The sequence below is a fragment of the Parasteatoda tepidariorum genome, chromosome 2 (assembly GCF_043381705.1).
Source record: "Parasteatoda tepidariorum isolate YZ-2023 chromosome 2, CAS_Ptep_4.0, whole genome shotgun sequence".
Classification (NCBI taxonomy): domain Eukaryota; kingdom Metazoa; phylum Arthropoda; class Arachnida; order Araneae; family Theridiidae; genus Parasteatoda; species Parasteatoda tepidariorum.
Window position 1 is genome coordinate 39,003,059 of NC_092205.1, and position 5,761 is coordinate 39,008,819.

Sequence of the window (5,761 nt, forward strand, 5' to 3'; positions counted from 1 at the left end):
TTTTTTTTTAAAATACATGTATTTTTTTTAAATTTTTGCTATTTTTTGCTACGTTTTTTAAGTGCTGAAAAGCCATTTGAATACTCGTTGTGAACTTCAGTTAATAATTATTCAAGACAAATGAGAATGATATTTAGAGACTTTTTAAAGTTTGTATTAAGCGTACAATAGCTAGCCCAATATTTTATCAAAAAAAGAGATTCCAGTAACTGCTAGATTCACATCAATCAATAAAACAAATTATAAGGTGAAATGGAGTTGCCTTAGCCACATATTAAGAACTATTTTGTCTAAGTCTCTTAACGTTGAGAAAACATGGACACCTGATAAGAAAAAGAAAAAGAGGGTGGTCAAGATTAACATTAAAAATGTACAAGAAGAAAGATATTGGCAAATCTGGATTGACAGGAGGCACGTTTCCCTTTCAAAGATGGATATGTTTAGTAAATGCGACTCGGAGCCTGATCTGACAATTTGGAAGGGGCATGGGTAAAAAAAGCGAGAAACGAGCACAATATGTTTTTGAAGAATTTTACAAAATACATTTGCATAATATGCGTTTGACGAAACAGAGCATCCTGACTTTAAAAAAAATGCAAAACACAAAAAGTTTCCAAACTCAAATGTTATATTTAATACTTGATTCTTTAACATTTCTCAAAAATAAGTAAATAAAAAAATAAAAGTGACAAAAAGCTAATACAAGAAGTTCGTGTGAAAGATGAATGACAAGTTAATCGACCTTCTGTTATGACTCACGAATACTTGATGAAAAATAAGTAAACATCAAGTTCGGAAACTGTTTTCTTCTTTCGTTTAATTTACTTACTTCTTTTTCAAAAACCATTTGTTACGAGTTAAGGAAAAAATTGCTTATTGACACCGCTTCTTTTTCTTTTAAAGTAAAATATAAAGAAAATTTAAGTCGCACAACAACGCAAAACAAACGCCACTTTAATCTGGAAATAAATAAAATAAATAAAAGCAAATATTAAGCTAAAAACAGTTTCAGTTGAGAGGGACAGTTCTTTTTAATCAATTCCAGACGCGATTGAAAATTCCTCGGATACTTTGAATTATTCTGAGTTAAAATTCTTTTTTTTTCTTTGAGACACAAGAATTTCTTTGAATAATATCTAAAGTACTTTTTTTTGGAATTTACTTCAGGCATTATTAAAAATCTCATGTCAGTTGAAAACTTGTCATGGTTTTCATTTTTTTCTGTGGAAATATTTAATTTTTTGCAACATGTCAAATGCAATTTAATTGGTATGAAGCAAAATTTATGCAGATGTCAAAAATTTCAAAACCTTCTCAAATGTTAAATTGCTGTTTGCATAATAATTTTAGAATAATAAGCAATAAATAAATCTGTTAAGTTTAATTATATATGAATTGTTTCAACTCCACAAGTGACCTATTAATTTGAAAAAAAAATGATTTATTTTAAATTTAAAAGCATTTTACCATTGTTTAGAAAACTAACAATGAACCATGCGCAAAAAAAATCAACACCTTAAATAACGTTCGGTCATTAATTGTATATTTACGTGTTAGGACTTATATTTTAGGGACTAACCTTAAAAACGCTAATTAATTAGCTTAGGCAAGACCATAAATTGTGAATTCAAATGCAAAAATTTTCTTTCGCCGAATAAACTTAAATTTTTTATCAACCAATTTACATTTTTGCCTTTTAAAATGTATGGAGTAGCCGCAATTTGGGGAATAAGTTCCCAATACATATAACCAGTGGAAAGCGATAGTGAATATATTCACAATATGCAAAACTTTATGTAGCATGTGTGACTTTATGGGCGTTACATATTTCCTAAATTTTAAAATTTATCTAATTTCATGAATTTAAATTTTTTTTAATCATTCTTAAGCCTATTTTAATTAAATGAAACTTATTAAATATTTTTATTACATTTTATAAATAGCATACATAATTATTTTATTCTGTTCTTTACATTTAATGTAACGGCTAACTTTCTTAATTCAATACAAATGTATAACTCATTACTTCACTGTCGCACCTAAATGGAACATCAAAATCTATTTTTAGCTCTTTATTCCTAAAGCTACTTTATTTTTCTTACCCCAAAAATGTTTCAGATATGGGGCTATATTTATTTTTACTGCAGTTTTGGTAATCAAGCTATAGCCAAATTATTTAAATTTTAATATTAATAACGTTTGGGTTGGATTTGTTTTTGGCTAATTTAACTTTCAATGAATCGCCGACTATGGATCTCTTACCATGCGTTCCTATGGATACAATACACCATTATGACTATATAAAATTAAATTTAAGAGATTCTAGTGTTAATATCCATGAACATGATAAAAATAAAGGACTGGAATTTTTAAATTTTATTGTACCGACAAAGCATGTTCGAGATTTTAAGCAAAAAGGGAATTATATGACAATGGTTTCCCGCTAGATTATCTCAAAGATTCGATACTAAGGCAATTAAAGCAAATATTATTAGAAACTTATCAAGTCTTTTCAAAATTTTTAAAAACTCTCGGACATGCACATAAAATAATATCTGAACTTTCTTTAATTCATGATTATACTAATCGAACTCTGACATTTCCTGTGCTTCAAACTCTTCAGCAAGAATTACTCAGGCAATAACATGAGGTGATGGAAGCAGGATTAACTGAACAAAGTTCAACTCATTGGTCTTGCCCAATGTTTTTGGTAAAGAGAAAGAATACAAGTTATCCCAAAAAGAAATAAAAATTTAGATTAGGCTTATACTTGAGACTAATTAATAGCCTTGATAAACATTCAGCTTACCCACTTCCTAAGATTCAAAATATCAAATTAAATGTATCTAATTACCGGTTCTGAGCCGTGGTGGCTCACGGGGTATACCGCTCGAATACCAATATGGCAAACCGGGTGCGAATCCCAGTGATGAATGGAACCTAGCTCGCACAAACCACAGTGCTGATGTAAAGTATCCTCAGTGGTAGATGGATCATGGATTAGAGTCTCTTTGCTTTCAGGCTAACCGTGAGCGGTTTTCGTGGTTTACCCCACTATGTAACGCTAATGCGGGGTAGTTTTTGTAAAAAAAAGTCCTCCTCGAAGACAAATTTCTCCAATGCTTGGTATAGGAGTTCCTTGGTCTTCTATTGAGTGAGTTCAAAATTACAAGGCTACGGAATTGGTTGTCGTAAGCACAAAATTTGGTGGGCCGATCAACGTCGGTTATAAAACATAAACTAAAACTACCGGTTCTTCTCTCCGATGGAGCTTCCTAGTGATTTTTCACAGCAAAACCTCCCTGAAAAATACTAAGATAAACTGGCAATTACAACCCTTTGAGAAACACTTGAAAACAATTTTCTGTAACTTCTCCGGCTCTTACGGATTCAATAATTGGAGAAACTCAACAACAGGGAATATTCGCGGACCAAGACGATATAGTAATTGCGAGCAATTCTTTTGAATTTTTTTAACACTATAGGAAAATTTAAAAAAAAAATTCCCATTTTGCGTAAATATAGTTTAACTCTTTCAATAACAGACATAAATTTCACTTTTAAGAAATTGATTTTTTAGGATTTAAAACTTCAGAACAAAAGGTTTTGCCTGTTCAACCAAATATACATCTTTTGATTCTCCTGAAACTAGATGAAAACTTAGAAAATCCGTTGTTGTTTGTGAATATTACAGAAATGGAATTCCATGTTATACTAAACAAAGGCAACTTCGAAGTAATTTGACCTCCCCTAAAGTTGCATTCAAATGATCTGAAAAATGAAAAAATGTTTTTAAATCATCATAAAATGTAATTTTCAATAAACCATTTCTAAGACTGCCACAATGGGAAACTTTTTTTTATTTCAAATACAGATGGCTCAAATTTTGCCACTTCTGCCTAACCTTTACAGGAATTTGAAGACAGACCGTATGATATTGTTCTGAAACACTTAAGAATTCAGAAGGAAAATTTGCTGCAATTACAATCAAATTAATGGCAATAGTAAAATGCGTTTCAGTTTTTAGTTTTTCTTTTTTGTTTTTTGTTTTTTTAATGGAGGGCACTTGGGATTGTCTTAGCTTTTAAACATTACCTTTATAATATACATTTTGTTATTTCATCTGACAGTGAACACCTAGTCCCTTATAAAAAGAAACTTCTTTTTCCATACAGTTAACAACAAGATGGTTAATTAAATTAAGCAAGTATTCATTTACTTTTGAAGAAATTTCTAGAATTCAAAAAGAAACAAATAGCATATTTTTTCAGTCGATTAGAACCAGTACCACACAAACAGGATATATCTGGTAATCTTCTATTTTCTACAAATGAAATACTTCTGTCGAAAACTCAACTGAAAAAGAACAAAATTATGGGAAAAATACTAATATAAACAAAGATCCTCTTATGCAAATTTATAACGATCCATTCTTACGTGAAAACTTTAAAATAATAAATAATTTGTTAATAAATGCAAAATAGTTTGATAAGGAAATTTGTTAGAACATTGAAAATAAACAATTCAATATCAACATCACATTATTGATTCTGATACAAAATTGCTAATACATGTATAAATGGAAAATCATAGAGAGTTTCCTGTTATTGTTATTCTTAAATCTTTGATACCTAAAGTTCTTTCAATAATTCTTGTACCACATTAAAAGCATCGTAGAATAACTTAGACTCTTTGACAAAATAATTTCATTCCCAAAAGACTTTGAATATACGTTTTGAATAGACGTTTTCGCTTCTTCTGATCAACAATATATTTTGACTCTTATTGATCGTTTCAGCAAATATTTACAACTTTTTGTGTTAATAAAAATTACTAATGAAGCTGTTACTAATAATACAATCTTTTTGCATACATTCGCACTTATGGCAGACCTGGTAAGATCTTAACTGGTTTAGGGACTCAATTTACATCAGAAATATTTCAACAAATTGCATCAGAAATATTTCAAAATCATTTGAAATCAAAATGAATCACACCAATTGTGCAAATACGGCTGTTGATCTTACTAATGATGCTGGAAAGAATTAATAATAACATAAAATCAACTATAAATTATTTAATAAAAGATGAAAATAATTTTAAAAATGCAACAAAAATTTATTGAAATATTTATAATGGTTCTAAGCATTGCACAACAAGATTTTAACCTCATGTGATGCATTTTGGTAGAAATTTGTCATTAATTTTTGATACTTTTAATCCCGATGTACAAGCACAGCCAATCGATAAAGGTCATTACTTGGATAAAATTCTTTACTATTTTTAAAAATAAATAAATTTATGATAAAACTTATGAAAATATCTCAGAAGCTCAATAAAAAAAATAATATTGAAAAATCAAAAGTCATATACTTAAGACTAATGATTTAGTATATATATAAAATTAAGGGATAAATATAACAAAAAGTTATCGGATTCTTTCAAAGTTATCAAAATTCATACTGACGTATTGAATTATTGATTATTGAATTCAAATATTAGATAATCACCATAGAAGAATATCTAAAATATATATTGAAAATATATATAAAATATATATAAATAAATATTGATAGTTTATTATTAATGATAAATAGTAAAGAACATTTTAGTGATAACGATAATAATGTCTTTATGAATAATGGCAAGATTAAATTTCGTTATAATTGTTTAGATTAAGTTTTCTGTATCGTGAATAAGAGATATATCTTAGTTTTTCTTATCTCATTTTTAATGTAAAGGCAGTAACATTTTGTTTATA